Source organism: Ochlerotatus camptorhynchus, unplaced genomic scaffold (genome assembly GCF_037179485.1).
Source record: "Ochlerotatus camptorhynchus isolate MF236.1 unplaced genomic scaffold, CSIRO-AGI_Acam_v1.1 ptg000367l, whole genome shotgun sequence".
Classification (NCBI taxonomy): Eukaryota; Metazoa; Arthropoda; class Insecta; order Diptera; family Culicidae; genus Ochlerotatus; species Ochlerotatus camptorhynchus.
In genome coordinates, this window is record NW_027040855.1 from 5,654,332 (window position 1) to 5,668,748 (window position 14,417).

Here is a 14,417-nt window from a genome sequence, read left to right on the forward strand (position 1 = left end):
GATCAGAGATGTTATGCCTTAGAACATGCCGGTGGCGCCGACTGAGATTGGACCCAGGCCTGCTTGGGTGAGAGGTATTCAGCTAACCACCGGCGCCGATATCTTTCAAGGTGATTTCACGCCGAATGAGATCGACCCAAATTTGAGTTTAGTTATCTCAGAAATAAGAAATAAAGTGCAGGAATTCAGCGATGCTTAAATTTGCCTCATGTTTTCCCAGGTTTTTCCAGGATTTTCCAGGAAAAAAAATCCCGAATTTGAGAAAAGTAAAGATTGGATTCACTCAGTTTATTGGTACTACCAACAATCAATACGAAACTAACGATTTTAAATTGGCTCACTACTTGACTAGCATATTGGTCCCAACCAAACGATTAACGTATCCCATTCTAGTCGAAATTCTAGTACTACACAATGTTTGTTTTGATTCGCTATGAAAGTTTGACAAATAAAATAAGGGGTTCGTGGATTTTCCTATGTTTCGAGGGGTGCACCGATTAGCTTGGGACCGAAGATAGTACCAGAGCTGAGTCAAAAAGTTAAGCTCGTTTCTTCGGGACCTTCTGGTCTTAGAGTTACCTCTATGGTACTACCAACAATCAATACGAAACTAACGATTTTAAATTGGCTCACCACTTTAGTAGCCTATTGGTCCCAAGCAAACGATTAACGTACCCTATTCTAGTTGAAATTCTATTAGTACACTATGTTTGTTTTGATTCGCTATGAAAGTTTGACAGATAACATCAGGGGTGTGTGGATTCATGCAGAACATGCAGGGGTGAGTGAAATAGCTTGGGACTGCTTGGGACCGTTGTTCTGGTACTGAGTGACCCAAAAATAATAATGATTTTCTTCGGGACCCAGTGGTCTTAGAGTTACCTCTATGGTACTACCATAGAGGTAACTCTAAGACTAGAAGGTCCCTAAATAACGTGCTCAACTTTTTGGCTCAGCTCTGGTACTCTCTTCGGTCCCAAGCTAATCGATTCACCCCTCGAAACATAAGAAAAACCAATAACCCCTCATTTTATCTGTCAAACTTTCATAGCAAATCAAAACAAACATTGCGTAGTACTAGAATTTCGACTAGAATGGGGTACGTTAATCGTCTGCTTGAGACCAATAGGCTAGTCAAGTAGTGAGCCAATTTAAAATCGTTAGTTTCGTATTGATTGTTGGTACTACTCCGAGACTGAATAAAAAATTTTCGTCAATTTCCTCATTTTCTGACAAATTGACTCATCGCTGAGTTCCTGCACTTTTGGCGATTGTGAGTGAACTAAACTCAAATTTGGGTCGTTCTCATTCGCCGTGTATGCAAAAGGAAAAGAGCCAGTGTCGCTACTTAATAGCAAACTACTCATAATGGGAGGAGTCTTTGTAGCGTTTATACCACTTGGTTGCACATCATTCTGTTTTAACATGAAAAGATATAAAAGAGCGCTGCTGTATGGCATTAGCTCATCATTCTCTGCTTGAACGTCAAGCAGTTGAGTTCGGTCTTTGCTCGCTTTGTCGAGTTGTTCGATTAATCTATAGTTTGTTACAAACGTTTGCAGATATACTGCACGTCGCGTCGTCAGTAGTGTCGGTCGCATCGCGTGATGGGAAGACAGCGCTCTCGGAGCCAACTTCGTGAACAAGCGGAGAAGAAGAACAGTGGTGAGGGTAGCTCGGTACCTACCTCAAATAGGTACGCTACTCTGCCCACCGATGTTGGAAATACCAACCCTGTCCCGGTGAAGCGGACGAAAAAGAGGAAGAAGAACCAAGGTCAGTCCGATGGTACGAGCGGACGCGACGATGTTACCGCGACGAACGCCAGCGACATCGGTGATTTCGGCGACGCCGTCGAAACCGAGAATTCTGCCGGCCCGAGTGCGGCGAAAATCAAGCTTCCTCCACTGGTGGTGAAGGTAGTGCCACTCAAGACGCTCATTGGCGATTTCGCATCGCTGGGCATCGCAGCTGAGTACAAGATCAGCAGGATCGGCACTAAGGTGATGCTCCGGACGAAAGCGGAATACGAAATCGCAGTCAAATTCCTGAAGGATTCCAATGCGGAATACTTCACGCACGACATCCCCGGTGAAAAGCCCTTCAAGGTAGTCATCAGGGGTCTACCGGATGTTGATCCCAAGGCGATCGAAGAAGAACTCAAGGACCGGTACAAGCTGGCCCCAATCGCTGTCTTTCGGATGACGAGGCGAGACGAAAACGTGAAGACGTACCCGGATTGTCTTTTCCTGGTGCACTTCCAGAAGGGAACGGTGACGCTGAATGCGCTGCAGGCTATCCGCTCAATCTACTCCATAATCGTACGATGGGAGCCATACCGTGGAGGCCATCGCGATGTGACCCAGTGCCAACGATGTCTGAACTTTGGACACGGCACTCGCAACTGCAACATCAAGCCACGTTGTAGCAACTGCGCTCAAGAACACGCCACTTCCAACTGCCCTGCGGATGGAGCCGTGGCGTTAAAATGCGCCAACTGTGGTGGTGCTCATCAAGGTTCCGACAGACAGTGCTCCAAACGCGAGGACTTCAAACGCATCCGAAAACAGGCGGCAACTAACAACCAACCAGGACGCAAGAAGGACAAAGTCCCGGCATTTCGGACGGAGGATTTCCCGCCCCTTCGTGCTCCTCAGCAAAGGCAAGTGAATTCGCGGGTGCATTCCGCTCAAGCAACTTCCGGTGATTCTGCTGGCCAAAGCTCTCCATCCCCCCCTGGATTCTGGAGACAACCAACAGCGCAAAACAACAACCCCGATCTGTTCTCAGCGGATGAACTGATGGAAATCTTCGTCAACATGTCCGGTGCTCTTCGTAAGTGCCGCAATAAGCCCGAACAGATACAAGTGCTCGGTAAGTTCATCATCCAGTATGGCGTCTAAACCGCTAAGTATCGTCACCTGGAATGCTTGCTCTGTAAGAGCAAAAGAGATTGAGCTTGCCGACTTCCTCCGCAAGCACAGCATCGACGTGGGTCTTCTAACCGAGACCCATCTAAAGTCCGGTGACAGCTTCTGGTTGCCTGACCACAACATTATCCGGCTTGATCGCACCAGCTCCAGGGGGGGTGGTGTTGCGGTCGTCGTCAAGAAAGGAATAAAATACCACACTCTGTCCCATATCCGCACCTCTATCATCGAGGCCCTTGGTGTGGAGGTGGAGTCGTCGACTGGATACGTCCAGTTCATCGCCGTCTACTGCCCTCGACAGTGTGCCGCCAGCAGTGGACTAGCGGCTAAATTCAAGAAGGACCTGTCCACCATCACCCGTACCGGTTCCCGCTTCGTAGTTGGAGGAGATCTGAATGCTCGCCATGAGGCCTGGCGGAACTACCAGCAGAACCAGAACGGTCGTCTCCTGTTCGACCACTCACAGCATGGGCTGTACTCCGTTTGGTTTTCGGATGAGCCAACATTTATCTCACCGGCGGGCAACCCATCGACGCTAGACCTGTTCCTGACAAATATCGGCTTGTCCAAGCCGGTAGCCTTGAACGAACTCAGTTCCGACCACCAACCGGTGGTGTCTGAGCTGGGCTGCAACGTGGCTCCTGCTTCAAGCCTGCGCAAGGACTATCATCGCGTAAACTGGGCCCAGTTTGGACGCGTGGTAGACAGGCACATCATCGACAACCCGCCGCTTGACACCGTGGAGGACATCGACCGAGCGTTGGAGGGACTCCACCAAGCCATAACCGTGGCTGACGAGGCGTGCATCCGACGAGTTCCTGTGAGGGGTAAGTTTATTGCTATTGATTCCCACACCCAACTCTTAATTCGCCTGAGAAATGTTCGTAGACGCCAGTTTCAGAGGACTGGAGATCAAGCGATGAAACGTGAAATGGCCGATCTAAACAAGGAGATTGCTTCCAGAATGGTCTCACTCCGGAACGAAAGTTTCGGGCGGCTTGTCCAGAATCTGGACGACCGCTCCAGACCATTCTGGAAAGTTGCCAAGGTCTTAAAGACGCACCCTAAACCCATTCCGCCACTAAAAGATGAAAATGATGACGATCGGCTCATAATCACCCCTCAGGAGAAAGCAAATGCGATTGGTGAGCATATTGCCAAATCGCACTTGCTTGGCTCCAACATCCAAAGTCCGCTTGAAGTTCAGGTTGAGCAATGCGTACTCAACTTTGATTCCTCCCCTTGTGCCATCCCTCCGGAGGATAGAATCACAGTTGAACAGATTTGCTCAGCGCTGAAATGCACCAAAAACATGAAGGCCCCCGGGTTTGACGGAATATTCAACCTAGTGTTGAAAAATCTCAGCATGAAGGTTCACTCTCTGCTGGCTGCTGTCTTCAACAGATGCTTGGAACTGCACTACTTTCCAAGCATCTGGAAGACAGCGAAAATCATACCTATCCGCAAACCCGGGAAGGACCCAACGCTAGCTTCAAGCTACAGACCAATCAGCCTCCTTTCAGCGCTGAGCAAATTGTTCGAGAAACTCATTCTCAATCGTTTGCTCAAGTTTGTCGAGGAAAATAACATTCTCCTTCCGGAACAGTTTGGGTTCAGAAAGGGGCACTCCACCAATCACCAGCTAGTGCGGGTGATGAATAACATCCGAAGTAACAAAGCTGTATCCAAGTCCACAGCCATGGCATTGTTAGACGTTGAGAAAGCGTTTGATAATGTCTGGCACAATGGGCTTGTATACAAGCTCTGTAACTTCAACTTTCCATTACATCTGGTTAAAATCACCCGTAGCTACCTCCAGCAAAGGTCGTTTAAGGTATCGTTGAATGGTTGTCTTTCAGACACGTTTTCCATCCCTGCAGGAGTCCCGCAAGGCAGTCTGCTGGGCCCCTTGCTCTACAGCATTTACACTTCCGACATTCCTCCCCTTGGAGACGGTTGCGTGTTTTTCCTGTTCGCAGATGATACCGCAATAGCCGTCAAAGGAAGGATGCCTCGCGAAATAACGAACAAACTTCAACGATGCCTTAACGCCTTTGCTGATTATGCCACCACGTGGAAAATCAAAATCAATGCTTCCAAAACACAAACAATCATGTTCCTCCATCGACAATCACCCAAACTAAAACCGGCTCCCTCTTGTACTGTAATCATGGATGGCACAAGGGTTGAGTGGTCCGCCGAAGTAACCTATCTCGGGATGTTGTTTGACGAAAAGCTTCTATTCCGCTCGCATGTGGAGAAAACCGTAGTCAAGTGTTCCGCCTTGGTTAGGTGTCTGTATCCGCTGATTTGCCGCAGATCCCGCCTCTCAACGGTGAACAAACTGGCCGTCTACAAACAAATCATAGCACCTGCGATCCTCTACGCAGCTCCGGTGTGGGAATCATGTGCACAGACTCACAGGAACAAAATTCAGGTAGCTCAGAATAGAGTGCTGAGGATGGTTCTTGATCGTCCTTTTGACACTAGAATAACAAATTTACACGAAGAGGCAGGCATTGCTAAAATAGATTCCAAAATTAACGAAATTAAGACTAAATTTACACAAAAATGTAATTTATCAGAACATGCTTTGATAAGCAATTTGTATATAGTAGGTTAGGTGTACATAGTAGTTGTAGGTTAGTTGTAGTTGTAAATAGTAGTTATAAGTAGTCTCCTTTTTCCAATTCAAATCAAACCAATCCCACCAAGGTGGTCATACTTTAAAATAGGCCTGATAGGACTAGAAACTGTAAATAATAATTAAAATCTCACTGTACTAAAGTTGAAAAGACGCATCTGTGTCACTTAAAAAATTCATACATGTAAACCACACATTCACAAGAAATAAAGATCATTTAAATGGCAAAAAAAAAAAAAAAAAAAATGGCATTAGCTCATTTTCGCTTCGGACGGCGTGGTGAACAGCAATAGCAGCAGTAGGAAGGTGGTGGCTAGTGAACTCCTTCACACCTAACAAGCAACAATTGACTGGTCGTGGCAAAGGAGGAAAAGGTCTGGTAAAGGAGGCGCCAAGCGTCATCGGAAAGTTCTTCGAGATAACCGCCATCGGTCGTCTGGCTCGCCGTGGTGGTGTCAAACGTATCTCCGGTCTGATCTACAAGGTGTGCTGAAGGTGGTGTTCTTGGAAAATGAGGTCCGTGATGCTGTCACCTACACTAAACACGCCAAGCGTAAGTAGCCATGGATGTCCTCTTCAATAAAACGGCCCTTTTCGGGAAATATTTGGAATTTGGAATAGAATTTATCTGTGCTTGTTTGTCCATATTCAGAACCACAAGACCCCAACGACCACACTAAATGCTCTCCAGAGTTGTAATCTTGTAACCAAACTTGGAAGCAGGAGTGCAAGTGATTTTGATTGATTCTCTTAATCAACTTTCTCTTTGAAAAAGATTACAAATTTGGTACGCCTACAATTTAAAAACGGAAAGAGTTGAGGTAATAGATAATTGATCAATTAAAAGAACTAAATGCTCTTCACATTTATTCCGTCCACTAGCGGTCCTACGTCAAGCTTCCGTTCGTGCCCCTAGGCACAGACCCTCCTACTTTTTTCAACGATAGCATACTTGAAGGCTGCACCAAATTGTAGAGCATCAGGAGTATCGTTGCTTCCACATCGACGGCGAATCTCGGAGAATAAATTTTCCAAACAATCTTGGCTGAGATGGTTGGTACACAGGTACTCACAATTGAACTCTGTGGTCAGTTCGTTCCACAGCAATTCCAAAGCATTAATATTGTTGATAAATCCTTTAACGTAGTTTGGATATCTCTGTCTGACGGTCAAATTTTTCGATTCGTCTGCAGCCTAAAACAATTTATGTTTTTTATTAGAATGATTATAAGTACAGTTGTTAAATCTCACCTTGGATATATCGAAGCATGTGTTCACTGTGAAATAGAGCTGACTGAGGGTTGCTTTAGAAGATTCCAAGAACGTCCAGTGACACGAGTTTTCTTGTAGAGCGCCTTTGAACATCTATAAATACTTGAAATGTGATTTATTATCAATCTAGGGGAACATATTATTTATTACCTCAACAGAACAAGTCTTCTGTCGTCCATTGAATGTATCGAATAGCAAATCATGCATGACCATAAATTCAGCGGTCTGTTCAACACGCTGAGGAAGTTCTTTAGAATTGCTGTAGTAGCGAAGTGCAGCTGCAACCGATTGGCTTAGAGTTCTTGCTGCCATAGAAACATTCATGGGAGAGAAGGGTGGCAGTTTTATATGCTTCTCTGTTAGTCGTGGTACCAATCTAAGGTTGGATACAGAATCGACCGTGTACAAGCGTTCAATGTCGTTAAAACTGGCTATCTGATCTCCAAAAACTGCATTGCACTTTTTGAGCATATTGCGCGCGTTTTTAATGAGATGCGGTGAATCCCACATCACATATATATTTTTACCGTCCACAGGAAAAATAGGAGAATCAATTGTCGCTCCAGCATCTTTAGCCATTTTTATATTGGTCGCAAACTGGTCCATTACCAGTACCATTGGAATGAATCCAGCCTCTCTAATACGCCGTATGACTTCAATTATAATACCCATCTGTGTTTCGCTCCCCAGCGTGTTGTGGGTTAGGAAGTATCCCAAAGCCTATAATTGAATTAAGTAAAGGTAAAGATATATATATATATACAGGGTGAAATAGGCTAGAACAATCCTCTTTTTTAAGAAATATATAATACAGCTTACAAAGTGTAGGTAAACTATGTTATTGTGAATATAACGAACAAAACGATGAATACACGACCTGTTTGAACTTATTGAAAACTCCTCGGATCATTACAGTAACAGCTTCGCTTGCTAGGTGTTGTGGATCATTCTTTTCCAGCTTTTGTGTGCGGCCAGTATCAGGAAATCCATGGAAGGTGTCATTTTTAGCCGTGTAGCTCAGAGATGACTTAATTTTCATCCCATCTATTGCAATGATGACTACACGATCTTTCTCCGTAAAATGATTGGTTTTCATTTTAAGTTTTTGTAGTATTTTTTTATTAATCCCTGGGCCAATACGGATTTCTTTTGTCCATCGTTTGATGGTACGTTTAGTAGGCAGACATAACGCTTTCGAATTGCTCATCATTCGGTATGCTTTAGGACCACATAAATAAGAGGATGTTGCAAATTTTCTGAACTCTCTATTATACCTCCTTCCTTTCGGTTTCCTAGAAGCGTTGAACAAACTGTTTTAGAGAACGTGATTGCACTTCAGTGCTTTGAAAAGTCTGCGGTCTTTGCATGTTTCATTTCGGATCTGCTTGAGTTTGACATTTAATTTGCGTACTTTGGCTCGTTGCTTTTTCAGGGCAAGGTCTTTTCGTTTCCATTTCCGTTCAGAGGACTGTAGTTCTCTCTTCTCTTATTTTCTTCTTCTAATTTGCTTTTGCAGGCATTCGTGAGCGGATTCACTTTCGCAAATGTATGTTTCAAAATATGACCATGCAGAAGGGACAGTTCCATACCATGAATATTTTCGAACGGTACCTTCCAGCTCTGATCAACTCCTCCTGCAAGCGTTTCAATATTTGGCATTTCTACGTTGTCCAAGGCCTGCTCGGGTTGAGGTTGATGATGGTGATTGTTAGTTTCGATGACATCAAGAGAGATTATTTCCGCTTCTTGTTGCCGATATCCCTGTATCTCGCCGCCTTCGCCATCGTCCACATCGAGTGTACCTTCTTCCAAATACTGTACATCACAGAAGTGTGTCGAATCGTTTAAGTTGAACTGCTGATCATCGTAACATCCAAAAGGTGGCACAGGACATATGCACATGACCTCAGTTTCGTTAGAAACAAATGACTGTTCGGTTGGGATAGCTCCAATCCTGAGGCTAAAACAATGTACGAAATTTGTTAGCAGTAATCATAAGCATCAATTTTCATCTTACCCCTTATCTGGTCTACCGGGATCGCGAAGGTCTTCTGTACAAAAATGGTCTGAACAAAATTTTTTATGCCGAAGGATAGCAGGTCCGAAATCATCAAAAGTTGTTTCTAGTTCCGGAGACTCGGAAAACTTCACCCATATCAAGCAGCTTAAATTAATTGCAATAGTTGTCAATGGTTGTCGGTATTTCTTCTTGTACTTACGTGCTCATGTCGATGGGAAATTTGAAAAAAGATTTGCTGAAACACTTAGAGGAACTGTTGAAGCAGTTTTTCACTGCACAAACTCGACCCATCTTTTATGCCGTGTTGGTTTATTTTTAATGGTTAGGAGCAATGTTTACATTTGCAAATCCTAATAATCAAGATTGTCATCACGGTTTCCGGGACAGAAGTTTTGACAGACAGAAGTTTTGACAGACAGAAGTTTCGACAGTGACAGGGGTTTTGACAGAAGCGATTACCCCTAGTTTAAATTTTCCGTTAAAAGTCCTATGCCAAATTTGAAAATGAAGTGAAACGTCGGTTCGTCGGTGGTTTCAGCGTCTTTAAAATAGAACACGGTCTATGATGCTTCAAAAGCAGGCTAATTACGAGTTCTCTTATCGCGTCCATGATTATCACTAGTATCAAACGAATGAAAATTCAAAACAAACTTGCATGCTGTGTTGACATTACACTCTAAAAGAAAAATATGCAGACATGTATGTGATTAAACTATTTGATACTACAATTGCTGTAACAAGTACGCTTTTGCATTTATTTATTTAATTATTTATTTGCACATAATTCCTATTTCTACAATTTTCCACATTTAATTATATTGCATTAACTTTCGTTTTTCAAATAAATCCATAAATTTGTTCACCGCCAAGGAACGAACATCCACTTACGTAGAGTTACACTTGTCATACAAAAAAAGTAATGAGTTCCCTACGTTCAGATTGAAGCGCAAATTCAAAGATTATAAAGCCTGTCGAGCTTGCCGACGCTACGAAGTTACAGCGTCGTAAGGTGGACATCGACCCGCCAGATTTCCATTGAAAATGCAATGACCTTTTTCCGTTCGGCTTTGCGCACTCCTACCGAATTCCGGGGAGAGAGATGACTGGACTCTGGATAGTCCGTTGGAAGAGATGCTGCAAGGCACTAATAATCGGGTGCACAATTGCGAGAGTTTGGTGGTCGTGAAATTGGGTGTCGTCCAAGTTCGCGACTTCCCGGGCAAAGGTCACAATCTAGCGGCTATCTGAGGAATTCCTCAGCTTTGATCGTCCACTTCGAATCGATCTGTGGAAGAGGCAAGAGTGGTCGGTGTTTTGTCTCGTGTCGTGGTGTGATTAAAAAGGTAGTTTGCGTCATGAACTTTCTTTATTAGATCGTTAATTTCAATTCTTTCCCAGTAGTGTTAGCTTAGTGTAAAACCCTAGCAAGCTAGTTAGTAGGCGGCAAAGTGTGTGCCTTGAAGAAAGTACAAGGTAAAGTGAGCGTTTATCGACCGTTAGACCAGGTCAACTTATTAGCGTGTGCGTGCGGGTATAATCCAACAGGTTCGTGGCAGCGGAGGCCATTTGCCGTCACACCACCCTATTGTCAGAGACCGCTTTTGACCCCACCTATCGGTTTCGGAGGATTCCCGGGGCACACGTGGCCGGAAGAGGGTCGCTATCGCCAATTTGCGCGCCCTGGACAGGCAGGCCAATACTCGTCCCATCTGTAGTCATCGAACAACAGAACAGCATACGTTGCACGTGTTCCAGTGTTCGGACGATCGAACGCATGTGCCGCGTTCAAGCGTAAGCCCGCGTTTCCGGTGAGTGAGACATTTCCAGCATCAGTCGATCGCATCCGCGATAGTTTCTGGGCCGAAGTAGTGCAATACGCAGCTTCGGTACCGCCGCCGTCTCCTCACCCATAGCACCGATGTAATTCCTAGGTTTTCGAGTGAGTACATGCATGTATATTTTTCGTTGTGAACGTCCATGCGCATGAGACAAACGAAAGCTTCGCGAAAATAACCGTCTCATAGAATGGGTGACCCGAAGCCATCCGTCAGCCCATAAACTGTTTCAGTGAATGGGTTAAACGTGAAGCCGAGAAACACCAGGAGAGCAGGAATCGTACGGAGGAAACTCGCACCGAACACACGTATGGGAGTAGGATAGATGGTATGATAGAGGGAAAGGAAAGAACAAAGACCTAGGCAAACAGACATGTAGGGAGCAGGTGAAATACAATCCGTACCGAATAAATAGAATGGGAGCTTTTTTCTTAACTTTGTAGTTGAGCTTTGCTAGTACGGTGACAATTGTCATGTTCCGTAATAAATACAGTAAACCCCCTAAAGCCATTGTTTTTTTTTGATAGCGTACCATTGATGAACTGCCGAGTTAACTTCTTATGAAGGATTTTCATGTCGTTTCGTGTTCGTTTCCTGTAGTTTCGAAGAGTCAATTTACTGGGGAAGTCAGCCCTGAATCTGACATTTATTGTGCCGGCAACTCTCCAATCTTTTTGGATTGGTTCGTTTGGACTTTCAGGCTGGGCCTGTGATGAGAACATCCCCTAACGAGATTTTTGGTTCGGACGAATTGTCGGTCTTGTGCACACGTAATTGTTAGTGTTTTGTAGAGTTTCTGGACAACGGTAATTTTAGTCAGCCAGTCAGCTTTCTTCCCGTATTCGGGACATATTGACCCAATCCCTTGGATGGTCTCAGGCCGGGCAAACCTACAATCTGCTGGGTGGTCTCCTTCTAGGAGAGCGCTTAAGCCACCCATCTAACGAAGGGAAAGCTTGACGGACTGGCGGGTTACATTGCTTAAAAAACACTGACAGGAATTACCTTTTACCCTGTAATTTTGGTATCCATGACAGATACGTATTTCGACTACAATGCACAGTGGTCCAAAAGTGCCAAAGCGTGGTTTTTAGTTCATGCGAAAACGGTCAATTTAAGCCATACAGTGTCTTCCGAGAAGTTTGTGCACTTTGAAAGTCCCTTATTTTGAACTCAACCATTTCATGATTAATCCACCTAGCAGGGAGATGAAAACTTTATTTTTGCTTGTTTGTCGAGATAGCAAAATGGTGTCTTGAGCAAAGTTTTAGACAATATTAAAACAAACATTTTTGCTGAACATGTCAACTCTCCATCTCTTGCGTTAAAAGAGAAGTGTCATTTTTTTGGTAAGAGCCTTCAGAAAATTATTTTTTGCAAATAACTTTTTCGGAAGTAATTTTTTGGCATTAGTATGTTCTACATAAATGTTTGTGTGTTTTTTTTTAAATGCCATTTTGTCTTGGGAATCCTGTTCAATATTTTGATCCAAAATTAGCACTATTACCTAGGTCAATAGCTCAAAGTTGGGCAAAATTGGGCAAACCAGGTTGATTACATTTGAAAGTTTACTTAAAATGCTGCCCATTGCATACCAAATCATAAGTCTTCCTTAGTAACCCCTGCTGATCTGCTTATTACCAAACTATAGGGTCACGACTTCCCGTATATTTGTGTTACTGTTGTTTTTTTTTATGAACATCAAAAACAACATTACTACCTCAAATGATTACTACCTTTATCTCAATATAGTTATATTTCATCAACCGTTTCATACAATATCAAAGAAAAAAACCCGAATTTATCCACCTATGGTGTGATCAGACCCTTCTTACTTATTCAAGTTTATTTATTTTATTGTCATTATCAGTGACCAAGCCCCCCACCCCCGTGTCATCCAGTGACGCTACACCACTGCCTGTGGGTACTTGGAGTAAATCCGGGTGTAGTCTATTTGGTGAGGCTACCAATCACCTTATCATCGTATTTTAATGTGATTTAATGGGTTTTAATTCAATTCATATTCAAGCAACTTCCCCGGGGTACCCGGAACATGTCCAAGTGTGTCCAATGTGGTCTGGAACACTTAACCCGACTTGCATTGATCTTATTTTTGAATTCTGTAGTAATTTGATGTGTCGCATGATGGTTTTGATACGTTTTCCGTTAAATCCAGCGTGAAGGCCCATATTCACCGGATCTTATTCCGGCCATATCTCCGGAACCGGTTCACCGATTCCAAAACCGTTCAATAGCAATCAATGGGACCCCAAGACCTATCATTTGGCGCCAAGTTTGTCCAAATCGGTTGAGCGGTTGCTGAGAAACGTGAGCGCATTCATTTCGTTACATACACACACACATACACACATACACACATACACACATACACACGTACACACACACACACACACACACACACACACACACACACACACACACACACACACACACACACACACACACACACACACACACAGACATGTTCCGATCTCGTCGAGCTGAGTCGAATGGTATATGATGGTTTTGATACGTTTTCCGTTAAATCCAGCGTGAAGGTCCATAAACACCGGATCTTATTCTGGCCATATCTCCGGAACCGGTTCACCGATTCCAAAACCGTTCAATAGCAATCAATGGGACCCCAAGACCTATCATTTGGCGCCAAGTTTGTCCAAATCGGTTGAGCGGTTGCTGAGAAACGTGAGCGCATTCATTTCGTTACATACACACACACATACACACACACATACACACACACATACACACACACACACACACACAGACATGTTCCGATCTCGTCGAGCTGAGTCGAATGGTATATGACACTCGGCCCTCCGGGCCTCGGATCGATAGTCGGTTTTTCAAGTGATATCTATACCCTTCTTTGTAAGAAGGGTAAAAATGTATCGCTACCCATTTCCTCGTCACTTTCAGAATTGTCGCTTACTTCTGTTTCACCATCGACTCATTCATCGGTAGATGGAACTAGAAGAGTTTGAGCATCTTCGGACAAAAGCAGTTTTGCTTGTTTTGAAAGGGGTCTTACTGTTGAAATTAACGGGTCAGATGATTCAAGGACCAATGTTCGTTCAGTTAACCGGTTACTACAACAAACACTGAGAATCACATTCCGGGAATAACAAGGTACACTGTTCGTTCAATCAAACGGTCACTACTACCGACACTGTGAATCACCGGCCGGGGGAACAGAGACCAATCGTAGTGCAGTCATTTTTTTTAACACTACAATAAACACCGGGACTCACTTGCCACGAAAAACAATAACCACTATTTATTCAGTCAACCAATCACTACAATAGACACTACGAATAACCTTCTTGTCCAGTCAACCGGTCACTGCAATTTAGAATTTGGAATCAAATCTCTTACCACACGCGGCTTTGCAACCCCTAGTCTTTTTTGCATGCCAACTTCGATTTAACCGAATTCGAATTTTCTTCCTTCAACACCAAGAGTAAGTGACGTATGAAGGAGCCTCTATGTACAAATGCAAAAAAACGATAATATGTACACGGTTTACTATAGCTTGGTAATAATCAGATCAGCAGAGAATACTAAAGAAGACTATAATGATTTGGTATGCATTGGGCAGTATTTTAAGTATACTTTCAAATGTAATCAACCTGGTTTGAACAATTGTCCAACTTCGAGCTATTAACCTTGGAAATAGTGCTAATTTTGAATCAAAACCT